This window comes from Crocuta crocuta, unplaced genomic scaffold, assembly GCF_008692635.1.
Source record: "Crocuta crocuta isolate KB4526 unplaced genomic scaffold, BGI_CrCroc_1.0 scaffold790, whole genome shotgun sequence".
NCBI lineage: Eukaryota > Metazoa > Chordata > Mammalia > Carnivora > Hyaenidae > Crocuta > Crocuta crocuta.
In genome coordinates, this window is record NW_027531898.1 from 732,143 (window position 1) to 748,493 (window position 16,351).

General features: G+C 34.0%; 1 non-coding gene across 1 annotated transcript; it reads right to left on the bottom strand.

The window, feature by feature from the left end:
• Positions 1-1,829: 1,829 nt before the first annotated feature.
• LOC144239534 (small nucleolar RNA SNORA62/SNORA6 family) lies at positions 1,830-1,985 on the bottom strand. The gene has a single exon (XR_013337455.1). It is a non-coding gene; the product is annotated as a small nucleolar RNA SNORA62/SNORA6 family (small nucleolar RNA).
• Between the last annotated feature and the right edge of the window lie 14,366 nt (positions 1,986-16,351).

Here is a 16,351-nt window from a genome sequence, read left to right on the forward strand (position 1 = left end):
TAAACATATTATATATTTACAATTATAATAAGAATAGATTAATTTATATAATATATAATATGCTCTATGAAAATCTATAGCAAATAACATAAATATATAATAAGTAAATGAAATATATTGTTAAAACCAATTTGTCTTCTTTCTTTGTACTACTTTTAAAATAACATATGTAGCTTGAATTTTATTTCTGCTGAACAGCATTTGTCTAAATAAAGGTATGTCAAGTAATAGTTTATGGAAAACTATTCTTAAACTTACTTTAACAGAGCCCTAAGGCAATTTTGTAGAAATATTAATTTTGGTATTAAGAAACTGTCTATGTCTTTAACCCCATTTTGCAGGCAGCTATTTTGTGCCAATAAAAAATTTCCTGAGTGAAATTATATTGTTATAAAAGTGCAATGCATAGTAAATAGAATGATTTTACCTGTAAGCATAATATTTGCCTAGGAAAGGTGAACAAATATTCTCATTACCTAAAATTATATTATGGTATAGCATAGTATCCTATATAATATAATTTTATTTGTGTTTTTATATAACATTATATTATAATGCAACACATGTTGGAGGTATTGTGGGTTCAGTTCCAGCTCACTGCAATAAAGAATATCACAATAAAGTTAGTCAGATGATTTTTTTTTGTTACCCAGCTCATGTAGAAGTTCTGTTTATCCTATACTGTAGTCTATAAAGTGTGCAATAGCATTATGTCTAAAAAATGCACACACTATGATTTTCTTTTAATTTTTTAATGTTTTATTTATTTCTGAGAAAGAGAAAAAGAGAGATAGTATGAGCAGGGGAGGGTCAGAGAGAGAGGGAGACACAGAGTCTGAAGCAGGCTCCAGGCTCTGAGCTGTCAGCACAGAGCCCGATGTGGGACTCGAACCCACAAACCATGAGATCACTAGCTGAGATGAAGTTGGACGCTTAACCGACTGAGCCACCCAGGCACCCCAACACATACTCTTATTTTAAAAATACTTTATTAGCTAAGAAATGCTAACTATCATCTAAGCTTTTAGGGAGTCATAAGCACCGATTACAGATCACCATAACAAATATAATAATAATAATAAATTTGACATATTGTGCAAATTACCAAAATGTGACACAGAGGATTGAGGTGAGCAGATGCTGCTGGAAAAATGGTGCCTAGAGGCCTGTTTCATGCAGGAATGCTACAAACCTTCTATTAGTTTTTTTAAAAATGCAGTATCTGCAAAATATAATAAAGTGCAATAAAAAGAGGTGTGGCTGTATAGGTTTACTGTTTCCTTTATTTCCGTGTAACTAACCATCCTCAAATTAAGTGGGAAAATATTTATTTTATGACTTTTTATAATCTAGTTTGTCAGGAATTTGAGCAGGAATTGACTGGATGGTTACGCTTTACCTCCTATTAGCTGGGGCTCTTCAATTAGCTGCATTCAGCTAGTGACTGAGCTGAGCTGGGCCACCGCGGCTAGCTCTACTTTTATGTATGATGTTTCAGTATATGGCCTCTCCATGTGGCCAGCTTGGGCTTTCTCACAGTGCCAAGCTCTAGGGGCAGTTCAGGTTCTTACATGACAACTGAATTTGTGAGTGGAAATGGTAGTCTAAAGTTTTTAAGGAGTAGACCTGGAATAGACACAGTATAATTTCTGCTGTGTTCTTTTGGTCAAAAGGAGTCAAAGGTTAACTCAAGTTCATGTGCTTCAATCTTACCTGAAAACCAAAAAATAAAACCCTGAACGATTTGATTTCTTCCTAACTACTACATCCTCTTCTGTCTTCTTTCCCACTAGACTCTAGAATTTATATCCTTTCTTTTTTTTTTTAATATCTGTAGCAAGATTACTATCAAACTCCACCCACTCATTGGGTCAGAGACCTGTGGTGTTAGCGCTAAGACCTGCTTCTCACAAAGCACACTCCTTATACTTGTGAATTCATTGGCCATCCAGTTGCCTCAACTCCAAGCTTTAATAATATGCAGTGAAACTGGTATCCTTTTATACCTTTTCCAAAATAAAGCTTTGCTAGGTAGAACCTTCATGCCTGCTTCTTTTGGTTTAGATTACTCCCAAGTGACAGAACATAAGAGTTGCTCTTTCTTAATCTTTCAAAGCCCAGCACAAATGTCACCTGTAAAATACCTTTAGCCACTTTATTTTTAATACCTATTCCATTCAGTTCTTGATTTTTATTCACAGTTTTCATTATCTATAATTATACCCATATATATATATACACAGAAATATATTTTTTTTATTCATTCAATTGTTCATTATCTGTCTGCTCAATCAGAATATAAATTCTACAAGGGAATGGCAATTACTGTTTTATTAATTTCTGTTTACAACATAAGTAGCATTGTTGCGGCAAATGATATTGGCTTAATACATTTTTATTGTATGAAGAAATGACAAGAAAACATCTTAATAAGTCCATATTGAAGAAAAAAGGGGAGTGCCTGGGTGACTCAGTTGGTTGATACCTGGTCTCTGATTTCTGCTCAGGTCATGATCCTGGGATCATGGGATCAAGCCCCATGTCAGGCTTCGTGCTGAATGTGGAGCTTGCTTATGATTCTCTCTGTCTCTGTCTCTCTCTTTCTCTCTCTGCCCCTCTCTCTTGCTTGCACACATTCTCTCTCTAGAATAAAATTTAAAAAAGAAAAAAAGGAGATTATAAAACTCAGTGAATGGCATAAACATTGTTCACATGCACATGCACATTTGTGTGTGTGTGTGTGTAAAGAGAGTCTGGAAGAAGTGTCACTAGAACATTATTCTTACTCTTTATCTTTAGATGATGGTGTTATTGATGAATTTTTTTAGTTTCTATTTTTTTGTTTAAAAAAATAAATATGGATACTTATATAAAATGTGTTATGTAACAGCAATCTAAAAACCAATTAAAATTTAAGGGTGCCTGGGTGGCTCAGTCGGGTTAAGCATCTGACTTTGGCTCAGGTCATGATCTCACAGTTGGTGAGTTGGAGCCCCACATTTCTGCCACTCCCCAAGTCATGTTTTCTCTTTCTCTCTCTCTCTCAAAGAAATAAATAAACATTTAAACAAATAAAAATCATTAAGATTTAATATGTTTGTTGTTAAATAATTTTTAAATAGAGATTAGAATTTTGGTCTCATATTACTTTTATACTTTGGTTGTTTTCTGTGCCAGATGAGTCTGAAATTCCTTCGCGTTATTTTCACTTAAACCTTCTATTTTTCTAAAGCATACAAGTACCTCATGCTATAGTTTTATGTAAATTAAAGCTAATTAGGTTTGATCAATATATTAGTTTTCTTTTGGGATACATTCAAGTAACTGCATAAACCATAGGGAAAATGAATACCCATGTTGCCCTTGGCATAACACTTTCTCCTTTTGCTGTTTAGTAGAAATGGATCACATAAATGTTAAATTTGTGCTGTTCTGCTGACAGTGAGACTTAATGAAAGCCCCCATGCTATTAAGCTAAACTTAAAAGAGTAGAGCTAGAGAAATTTCTCTATTGTAAGAGAAATGTGAGCTTTGCAGAAAGTAAATTGGCTAGGAGAAATTCAATGAGGTGCCATCTAAAATGAGTAGATAAAGTAAAGAGAGTGTTTTGTAGAACCTGTGAGAAAGCAATTTAGATATTCCCGGTGATAGCTCAGATGCCTGGATGCCTAGAAGCAATCTAAATCTGCAACTACTTGGAGGATATTGAGCAGGAACACTCTGTCTTGTATCTTTTTTGTGTTTATCTTTGCCTGTTGATCTGCCATCACTGTTAACCATTCATTATTTATTGCATCATTTCATTTAAAAAGGTAGGGGAACAAAGACTTAAAACTCCAAAGTCCAAAGCCGTTGTCATGCATAAGAAGTTACTCTGTATGTCCAGCATTCATGAACACAGCTTCATCTGTAGTTCTGTTCCAAATGGGACTGAAAACATTTTAATTAAATTACTTTCAAGCTTTATTCATATATGTGTTGACATTAGGTATGTCTTATTGTCCAAATAATTACATCTCTACATTTAAATAAGTTTTTGGTAAATTATCAATGTTTTGGTCTATATATACATGATCTACATAAACTTATGTACATTCTTATTATGTATGAACACATAAATCCTCCTCCTCATTATTTATTATTTACTATCAACAGTTAGTCTGTTAAACCATTTATATGAATTATCTAATTTAATCCTTACAAACACTTAATGAGTTGTAAACTATCAATCTCCTTTTAAAGGTGAGGAAGTGAGCCTCAGAGAACAATGGGCCTGTCCTGACTTGAACAAGCAATGCACAGCTGGTATTTGAAACCAATTTTTCTTAGGCTGAAAGCCCAATGAGTTAATGATTTAAGTGTTAAAAATAAAACCATAACTATATTAGAAAATTAGATAAATATGTTTCAGATTTGGGGGGTTAAAATGGCTTTCTAAAACAAGAAACATTGCAAGAAACTGTAATGATGGATTTGACTGCAAAAATAATTTTAGTGGTGCCTGGGTGGCTAAGTCAACTAAGCGTCCAACGTCAGCTCAGGTCATGATCTCGTGGTCTATGAGTTCGAGCCCCATGTTGGCCTCTGTGCTGACAGCGTAGAGCCTGGAGCCTGCTTCGGATTCTGTGTCTCCCTCTCTTTCTGCCCTGCCCCTGCTCATGCTCTGTCTCTCTCGCTCTTAAAAATAAATAAATAAACATAAAATATTTTAAAATAACAGTAATTTTAAACCATGGGCAAAGAAGCACAAAACAATGAAATTAGTTTCTTGTGTGACTGATATATTTAATGTACACGAGACCTCTGTTATTAAAATAAATCACTCAACAGGAACAGGGATAGAGATATGTTAAAGACATTTGCAAAAGATGAAATACAAATAAAGCATTAATTTATAAAAGGATTTTGAAATGCCTAGTAATTAAATTTGTAAGCTGTTTTAAAATTTAAAAATTATTTTTAACCTATGAGATGGACTAATATCTGAGAAAGATACAGAGACCAAATGTTTATTAAAAATAAGTTTATTTTCAAAAAATTGGAAAGAAGTTCAAGCTTTAAAGCGTTAAGCTCTTGTCTTCAAATTAAAAAGAAAACAATATTGAAAAAATTTTTGTCAAACTCAGCAGAATTATCAAACATACTGAGTTTACAGTTAGTTTGTTTAAGATAAAAAAAAAAAAACTTTCTCACATTGTCATCATCATATCCACAAAGGCAAAGTCTTTTCTTCAAATAAGAGCTGTTGAAAAATCAAGGATAGAGTTTTTCCATTAGTAACTAACAATTTATGGAAAATTCTGGGAATCTTATTGAGCTTGGAGCCTACAACTCAACAGAGTGACCCAATTATTTATAGTTTATCTCTCAGTGCAAAGTGTTTTGTTTTATTTGTTTTCTGGCTGTGGGACTGAATGTTCATGCTTATTCATAATATATTCAGGACTGTGTCTACATTGTTTCCACAATCTAAACAATTGAAACAGACTTGTGTTGTAAAAGATTTGGGAAAATGGGCAAAATCATTCACAGCTAGCGTAGGAACAGGTTAAGACACTTTTCCCAGATTATAAAATATATATATACACATTCAAAGTAGGAATATCTTTTAACCCAGGAATTTCCTTCCAGAAATATGTAATAAGGAAATGTTTGAACAAATAAACCATAATTTATACATCAAGATGATTTTATTGACATTGTCTACACTAGCAGAAAACTGGATACAACTTCTACATGCCACTCTTAAAAGCAGGGGTTAATTACATTTTGGTATATCTTTTACATGGAATACAATTTACTGATTCAAAATTATAATTTCAATCTCCTTACTAGGAAAAATATATAAGGAAGCAATAAAGTCATCAAAACATGTTGATCAGAGTTTTAAAAAAATTTATATATCAGTATAGATATGAAAACCTATACACCAAATGATAATCATAATTAACATTGGATAATCTTTTTTGACCATGTTATATTAAATACTTAGTTATTAAACAATAAGATTGAAATAATCAATTCCAAATATTTATTAGAAGTGTGATAATAGAGGCGCCTGGGTGGCTCAGTCGATTAAGCGTCTGACTTTTGGTTTCAGCTTCAAGCCCAGCATGGGGCTCTGCATCTATAGTGTGGGGCCTGCTTGGGATTCTCTCTCTCCCCCCACCTCTCTGCCCCTACCCCTTGCTCTCTCTCAAAATAAATAAATAGAAACTTAAAAAAAGGAAGTATGAAAATAGATTGAAATAACACAAGATTAGAAATCTAATCCTGTTAAAATTTAATCTAAGATTTTATTCCCAAGATTGAAGTAACAAAATCTATGATTTCACAGTATTCCTTACTTTGTTGAAATCATTGTGTGAAAAGTTGAGACTTAATATGAAAGCATCATTTAAAGACATAGTCTTTGCCAAAGTTACTTCTTTCAAAGTAGAATATTAACACTTCAAATTTTTCTGATGATCCATAAAAGATGTTATTCTGCTTCTTGTCAGCCTGATAATAGTAAGAAAAATAAGAACAATAATAATAATAAGAGTAATTTTTTAAGCACCAGTGTCTCTTTGTGCTTACAGAGAAAATAATGAATGGACATGCAAAAAATTGTAGGTTTTTAATAAACAAAATCCTACATTTGCCATCAGAAGTAGGAAAAGCAAAGCTCCAATGCCTAATAGGACTTGATAGAGCAATATTTTATTATAGCAAAAACAGCCTATATTCTATAATGAAAACAGGTTCTTCTAAAAGTCTCTCAAGAATAAACCTATGCCTTCACTTTGCTCTAAGTCTGCAAATCCCTCCCTCTTCAGTTGTTCAGATATCATTATTGTTGCTTACATTCACTTAGCCTACCTGGACAAATAAATGCATTGTGCCAAAATGTCAAAAATGAAACACATTTTAAATAAAAATGTGAAAGTATTTTTGTCCTTTTATTTTCTGTATTATGTTCCTAAAATCATCTATATGCTCCAAAGAATCTATATTCTTTCTGAGCATTGTTAGGTATGGGTAGCTAAAAATATGTTTTCTGATTTTTGCTCTCCAAATCTGCTGCTTTGCCTATATTTTCCAAAATAGTTAATGCTGATATAAAACATCTAGCCATCAAAACTAAAAAGACTTGATGAATGCCCCCATGATATAAGTCTAATTCATTCCCCCAGATGATCATCAAAACATTTCCTATTGGGTTTTCTTTTATTTCAACTGTGATGTCATTAGTTGAGACCTTCTTCACTCCATACTGAAATTTCTAACATCATAACTCATGTATATGTGCCTTTGTGTGTGTGTGTGTGTGTGTGTGTGTGAATGTGTGTGTGTGTTTTTATACCTCCACAATTGTTTTTCAAGTATGTAAATCAATATCATCACCTCTCTATTTAGAAACCCCTTTTATTCCCAATAGAAAGTGAAATTACTTTCTTGTTCTTTATATACACCTAGACATATATATATATGTATAGTTGATACACAATGTTACATTACTTTCAGGTATACAGCATAGTGATTCAACAAGTTTATATGTTATACTATGCTCACTACAAGTGTAGCTGCCATTTGTCACCATACTATGTTATTACAGTACTATTGATTATATTCCCTCTCCCTTATCTTTTATTATCCCTTGATTAATTTATTCTACAGTTAGAAGCATGTCTCTTTCAATTCCCTTTACCCATTTTTGCCATTTCCCCAACCTCCTTTCCCTCTGGCAACCATCAGTTTGTTCTCTGTATTTATGGGTCTGTTTCTGCATTTTGTTGGTTTATTTACTTTGTTTTTGTAATTCCACATATAAGTGAAATCGTATGCATTTGTCTTTTTCAGTCTGACTTTTTTCAGTTAGCATAATGAATATATATATATTAGCATAATATATATATTATATAATTTCAGTTAGCATAATGCCTTCTAGGTCCATCCATGTTGTCATGAATGGCAAGATCTCATCCTTTTTTATGGCTGGGTAATATTCCTGTGTGTGTGGGTGTGTGTATGTGTGTGTGTGTGTGCTACCACATCTTCTTTATTTGTCTATTGATAGACACTTGGGTTGATTTCCTATTGCAGCTATTGTAAGTAATGTTGCAATAAACAAGATGCATATACCTTTGCAAATTAGTGTTTTTATTTTCTTTGGATAAATATCCAGTAGTTGATGCATTTTCTTGTTCTAACTCAAATATCTTACCCCCTTCCTTAAACTCCATACCCAATACTTCATCATTTTAGTCTTGATGGTATATTTTAAATATTATGCCAGTTCCCCTCCTTTATCCATTCTCTTTGCCTTTATCTCAGATCTATAAGGGAAGAGGGAGTGAAAGAAGAAGGTGTTCTCTCTCTGGGAATATTTGACAAAGACTGGAGATATTTTTGGTTGTCAAAACAGGGGTGGAAATGATTCTAACATCTAATAAGTGGTAGCCATGTATGGCGCTAAACATGCTATAACGCACAGGGCAGCCCCTACAGCAAAGAATTACCCAGTCCAAAACATCAGTAGTGCTGAGATTGAGAAACTCTGCCTTAGATCAAACCATCATTAACTGTCACCCAGATAACTGCAACATGATTGTTGATCTCTCTTTATCAGTCTAATTCCTATTCACATTTTCTAAAATGCAACCAAAATGGTCTCTCTACAATATAAATATGAGTCTATATTTTGTACTTAAGACTTCAATTGTTTCCGGGTAAATTCTAAAAGGCTTACAACATTCATCATGATTTGCTTCCTGATTAGCTCTAGTTTCTTTATCACCTTTTCTTTACTCCTACAAGACTTCAGTCCTACTGGCATTCTGTCTATTCATAGACACCCTCTCTTTTCATTGTCTGGCCTTCAGTATTTTATTTTATTTCATTTCATTTTATTTATTTTATTTAAAATTTTTAATGTTTTATTTATTTCTGAGAGAGAGAGAGAGAGACAGCATGAGCAGGGGAGGGTCAGAGAGAAAGGGAGATACAGAATCTGAAGCAGGCTAGGCTCCAGGCTCTAGCTATCTGTCAGCACAGAGCCAGACACGGGGCTTGAACCCATGAACCGTGAGATCATGACCTGAGCCGAAGTCGGTTAATCAGTCGCTTAACTGATTGAGCCACCCAGGCAACCCTGGCCTTCAGCATTTTAGCATGTTGTTCCTTCAGACTGATGCTATGACATTCAAGAGTCAAACCTTTTCCCTTGAGACATGTGTCTGCCCCTGAGAAAAAATAGAATGTAGTCAAGAATAAGCACAATAACGATTGTATCACTGGAATTTCTAAGAGCACGCTTTGAGATATTTTGATCCCTAACTTAGTCCAGTTTTTACTTTGTTTAACAAATGTTCCTTTTTATTTATTCTTATTGCTGCTACTATTACAGCTTTATTTAACATGCTGTAAGAATTTTGAGGACAAAATTTTCTCCCCATGTGTTTTCACCTTGGAACCTGGTGCTATCTCACCAAGACAGCTAGAAACATGCACTTTACCTTATCTGTAGATCCTTGAGATCAGTGTGGGTGCCAGCTTGCAAGTGTATGTTGAGAGTCATGTGTGTATTGGATATCATTCCATCTGCTTAATAGCCGAGAAGTCACAAAGTAATAGAGGAAAAGATGTCAGGTCTTGAGACACCCAGGAATTCCCCCTACAAAGTTTGAGTTAGAGGGAAATATCAATAGGAACAAGAGTTCTGGTGATGTTAATTGGCATAGAAAGGGTAGGTAATAACATTTTCTTTTCCTTACCTTATTTTACTTTAAGATGCTGGCATGAGAAACAAGTCACTTAGATATCAATGATTCTATTGTAAATTTTTAAATATTTTTATGACAAACAAAAATCAATTCTCTTTCTAATCTCAAAGATAGTGCTTTGTTATTTTTAAAAATTTTTAATGTTTTTAAAAATCTTTTATTTTTGAGAGACAGAGACAGAGTATAAGCAGGGGAGGGGCAGAGAAAGGGAGACATAGAGACAGAATCTGAAGCAGGCTCCAGGCTATCAGCACAGAGCCTGACTCAGGGCTCAAACCCACAAACCGTGAGATCATGATCTGAGTCAAAGTCAGGCTCTCAACCTACTAAGCCACTCAGGTGCCCCATTAGTGTTTTGTTATTAAGAATAAAAACATTTCACCGATGACACAAATAAAACCCACATTTTTCTTACATCATACTACTTGATTTTGGTTGACTCTACAGCTCACCTTCTCTTACTATTTTTAAATCCTCCCATCTAGTCTACTTAAGTAAATTCAGGACAGGCTGGTTTTTTTTTTTTCTTTTTATGGCACTATGAAAATAAAGATCATGAAAATATACATCAGCAATATTCATAATTTTTTAAAATAATTACCATTTTCGTGTTTAATTTCCAAAAAAAGAAAACTCAAACAGATGTTATTCCTTATAAAAAGACTTCCCACACTGGAAATTTGAATTTCTATGATTATGCTGTTTCTTTCAGTTGTCCACAGTAAAAATAGTCACTTCTAAAGGCGAGAATAAATAAGCTTTTATCTTATTGACATATTGAAAAGAGAAAATAAAATGAGTTCAAGTTTGTTAAAAAAAAGTCATTTTCAGAAAATGTAGAAGTTTAGTTCTTTTAAACACTAAAACCAAGCATTTGTAAATGATTGCACTTAACTATTCTATCTTTTAAAATTATTCCCTAGATGAAAAGTAGGCACTTGCAAAGCACTCCTCAAATCCACAGAAACATTATTTCTCACTTATGAAACTCAAGTACTTTGTATTTCTTTTCTTTTCTTTTTTTTTTTTCAGTGCCTATTAGAGAAGAATGGAGATATTAGCTTTTAGAAAAACAGGAACTATTAGATGTATGTTATCTGCAGCAGAAGTATTTAAAACTGCATCTCTGTTTATCACTTAAAAATTGCCAATTAAAAAAATACAAAGTGAACCTCATTCTAATTGTCTACTACTTAAGCAAGAATTTATTCAAGAATATTCAGAAATGATCTACCTAATGGGAGGTTAGATTACATTGGTTAAGGGAGTAGAATGTATTACAGAGAAAATCCATTTTTTTTAAGTTGTGTGTACTTGCAATGTGGAAGTACAGAAAAAGAGAACATTGTAACAAAAGGATACATAATATAATAAGAATATGATAGATTTGATCCTAGATATGACACAGAATAAATGAGAATTTAGAACCTTTACACATGAGAATCATTTTTCATTTCTTCTTTATACTAAGTGTTGAGAATACAAAGAAAAATAAATATAATTATTATCATGAAGAAATTCTTAACATAATGAAGAAAATATCAGTTGTGAGAATGGTAAGGTATGCTAAATTTTATAATGAGAACTCTTATGAACTATGGTGGAACACAGATTAAAGGGCTGTAACTTCTGTGAGGATGGAAAAAGGGTGGTAGTCCCAAAGAACAATTTTCTAGTAAGATAGAGTTAAAGCTGTGACTTAGACAAGGTGTAGGCATCATGGAGGTAACATTAGCAGAGGTTAAGCATGAGCAAAGCACAGAGAAGTGGAAATCTGAGGAAATAAAAAGAGAATTAATGAGAAAAACATAGGGTATATTTTAAGTAGAAATGTGGTGGGACAGAATTTGTTACTTGAGAAAAGTTGGAAGTTTATTTGAGATCATGTCTGATGGACTTTTAAGGGCCATATAAATATTTTGGATCTTCTTTCATGGATAATAGAGTGGAGTGTCCCATTACCCTTTCAAATAGGGCGTAGAATGACTAAACATTTGTTTTAGAAATTAAGTCTTTTAAGATGGGGGATGGGATCCTGGGCAGAGAAGCTAATATTAAGAATAACAGTTAGGAGACAGTCACTGTGATTGATGCCAGAAATAGGAGATGGACTGGCTCGAAGTACTGGCAATGATAATGAAAGGAGAACATATTTGGAAAGCAGGATAAACAAAACAATGGCTTGTTGATATGAAAGACAGATGAGTGAAAGAGAAGGAATTAAAAATATCATTAAATAGCCCAGGTTTTTTTGACATCTGGTCCTGGAGAACTATAGATCCTAATCTCAGATAGTTCCTATGAATAAAGTTGTATGAATTTACTTTCTTTACTAACAATTCAATTCCTATTCAATTCCATAGATTGGGTTATGTCTATACCTTATGGATGCTTCTGTTATCCTAAACACAGTGCATTGCATTTGTTTAGACTTCTCTCAAGAGGGATGGAGGTGAGAATAAGTCAAAATAACTAAATTACTGTAGGACCCAAAGTGAAATTATCCAAACTATTATTAAGTAAAAAAAATAAAAATGAAGAGAGAAAATTCTCTAGCGATCAAACTCAAAGTCATGGAATATTGGAGTCTAACTGAGAGAATTCAAATAGGTGTTATGAAGATAAGTCTATTCAACGAACTAAGGAATAAAATTAATAAATACATACAGTACTTTACCAAAGAGATTGAAATTCTAAAAAGGAAACTAAACAAATTCTGGAGTGGCAGGACTCAATAAATGAGATAAAGTTCGCATTAGTAAGTGCTGGAAATAGAGCAGATCAGACAGAAGAGAGAATGAGTGATCTGAAAGATAGCAATCTGGAAATGATTGAAGAGAAGAATTCCTAAGAATTAAAAATGTGAAGAAACCCTATGAGGGATATTAGACTCCATAGGAGAGCCAGCATAAGAATAATGGGTATCCCAGAAGGAGAAAAGAAAGAGAATGGGCAGAGTTATTTAAAGAGATAACAGCTGCAGATCATCTGGGTGGCTCATTTGGTTGAACGTCCAACTTTGGCTCAGGTCATGCTCTCACAGTTTGTGAGTTGAGCCCAGCATAGGGCTTTGTGCTCACAGCGTGGAGGAGCCTGGATCTCACTTTGAGTTCTGTGTCTTCCTCTCTTTCTGCCCCTCCCCTACTCATGCTCTGTCTCTCTGTCTCTGTCTCTCTCAAACACAAATAAACATTAAGAGAGAGAGACAGAGAGAGAGAAAGAGAGAACAGCTGAAAACTTCCCAAACCTGAGGAAAAACTTAGACATAAAAATACATGAAACTAATAGATCACCATAGTATCTCAGTGAAGACACTCTCCAAGACACATTATAATGAAGCTGTCAAAAGTCAATAATAAAGAAAGAATCATAAAGGTAGCCAGGGGGAAAAGGTAACTTACAAAGAACCCCCCATTAGACTATTAGCAGACTTCTTAGTAGAAATCTACAGGCCAGGCGAGAGAGTAGAATGATGCCTTCAAAGTAGTGAAAGATAAGCATCCATTCTTTTTTTTTAATTTTAATGTTTATTCATTTTTGAGAGAGAGAGAGATGGAGCAAGACAGAGGAGGGACAGAGAGAGAGGGAGAACAGAATCCGAAGCAGACTCCAGGCTCTGAGCTGTCAGCACAGAGACTGACATGGGGCTCGAACTCACAAACCATGAGATCATGACCTGATCCGAAGTCAAATCCTTAACTGACTGAGCCACACAGGTGCCCCATATAAGCATCCATTCTTGATTAAAAAAAACAGCAAAGCAGGGATAGATGAAATGTCGTTTAACATCATGAAGGCCATATATGAAAACCCATAGTTAAAATCATCCTCAATGGGGAAATCTGAGAGCTCTTCATCTACAGTCAGGAACAAGACAGAAAAGCCCATTCTTACCATTGTTATTTAACATAGTACTGGAAGTCCTAGCCTCAGAAATCAGACAACAGAAAGAAATACAAGGCACCCAAGAATACAAGGAAGAAGTCAAACTTTTACTGCAGATGACATGATACTCTATGTAGAAAACTCAAAGGACCCTAGCAAAATATAGCTAGAATGATACACAAACTCAGCAAAATTACAGATCAAAATCAACAGACAAAAATCTGTTCTGTTTCTATACACCAATAATGAATCAGCAGACAGAGAAATCAAGGAATTGATCCTATTTACAATTGCATAAAAAACAATGAGATACCTAGAAACAAACCTAACCAAAGAGGTAAAACATCTGTACTCTGAAAACTATAAAATGTGTATGAGAGAAATTGGTGAGGACACAAAGAAATGGAAAAATATTTCATGCTCTTGAATTGGAAGAAGAAACAGTGTTAGAAAGTCTATACTGGGGCGCCTGGGTGGCTTAGTCGGTTAANAAATAAAAGTCTATACTACCCAAACCAATTGACACATTTAATGCAAAAGGCTTTGCATTAAATACTACCAGCATTTTTCACAGAGCTAGAACAAACAATCCCAAAATTTGTATGGAACCCCAACAGATCCTGAATAGCCAAAGCAATCTTGAAAAAGAAAAGCAAAGCTGGATCCGTCCCAATTCCAGACATCAAGCTATATTACAAAGCTGTAGTCATCAAGACAGTATTGTACTTGCACTAAAACAGACACATAGTTCAATGGAACAAAGTAGAAAACTTGGAATTGGACCCATAACTATATGGTCAACTAATCCTCAACAAATCAGGAAAGAATATAAAATGTAAAAAAAAAAAAAAGGTTCATCAACAAATGATGTTGGGAAAACTGGACAGCAACATGCAGAACAATGAAACTGAACCACTTCCTTACACTATACACAAAAATAAATTCAAGATAGATGGAAAACCTAAATATGACTGGAAATCATCAAAAACCTAGAGGAGAACACAGTAAAGTCTTTGACCTTGGCCATAGCAACTTCTTACTAGACATGCCTGCAGAGGTAAGGGAAACAAAAGCAAAAATGAACTATTGGAACTTCATCAAGATAAAAACTTCTGCAGAGTGAAGGAAATAATCAACAAGCCAAAATACAATCTACAGAATTGGAGAAGATATTTGCAAATGACATATTTGATAAAGAGTTAGTGGCCAAAATCTATAAAGAACTTATCAAAATCAACACCCCAAAAATAAATAATCCAGTTGAGAAATGGGTGGAAGACATGAAGAGTCATTTTTCTGAAGAGGACATCCAGATGGCTAACAGACACATGAAAAGATGCTCAACATGATTCATCATCAGAAAAACACAAATCAAAACCATGATGAGATATCACCTCACACCTGTCAGAATGGATAAAATGAACAACACAGGAAACAGCAGATGTTGGCGAGGATGAGGAGAAAAGGGAGCCCTCTTACACTGCTGGTAGGAATGCACATTGGTGCAGCCATTCTGGAAAACGGTATGGAGACTCCTCAAAAGTTAAAAATAGAACTACCCTATGACCCTGCAATTGCACTACTAGGTATTAACCCAAAGAATTAAAAAAACTGATCTTAAGGGATATATGCACCTAGAGATTTATAGCAGCATTATCAACAATGGCCAAATTAAAGAAAGAGCCCACCTAGGCTAAAGACACAAATCATAGACAGACCATAGACGGATGAATGGATAAAGAAAATGTGGTTGGTGTGTGTGTGTGTGTGTGTGTGTGTGTGTACACATATAACTATTCAGCAACATGTATATATGTTATATATGCATGCATAGCTATGCAGCAACATGTATATGTATACACATACACATACATACGTAATAGAATCTTAATCAGCCATAAAAATAATGAAATTTTGCTATTTGCAATGACATGGATGGAGGTAAAGTGTATTATGCTAAGTGAAATAAGTAAGTCAGAGAAAGACAAGTACCATATTACTTCACTCATATGTGGAATTTAGGAAACAAAAGAGATGAACATGGGGAAGGAAAAAATAAAAAATGAGACGGGGAGGGATGAGAACCATACGAGACTTTTAGCTATAGAGAACAAATTGAGGCTTGATGGAGTGAGTTGGGATGGGATGGGCTAAATAGGTGATGGGCATTAAGAACTGTACTTGTGATGAGCAATGGATGTTATGTGTAAGTGATTCATCACTAAATTCTACACCTGAAACCAATTTTACCAGGCATCTTAATGAACTAGAATTAAAAAAAAACTTGAAATAAAATAGTATTGAAAAATAAAAATTGTCAGCCAAGAATATAGTACCCGGAATTTTTTTTTTTGTGGTTTTTTTTTTCCAGATATAAAGGAGAAATAAAAGCTTTCTCTGACAAACTAAGACTGAGGGCCTTCAATTACCTTCAAACCTGCATTACAAGATATGTTGAAAGGAGCTCTTCCACCTGAGACAAAAAGATAAAAGTATATGAATTTTTTAATAAGATGATAAACAGCCAGAATTTGAAAAGTGTAACTATTTTAGAATAGGATGTTAAATACTCAATTATAGCATAAAGATTAAAGGATAAAGGCATTAAAATAACTGTAACTATTATAATTTGGTAACAAATTTGTAATATAAAATTGAGTAATTTGTGACAAAAATGTAAAAGGAGAAGAGAAAAATGACAG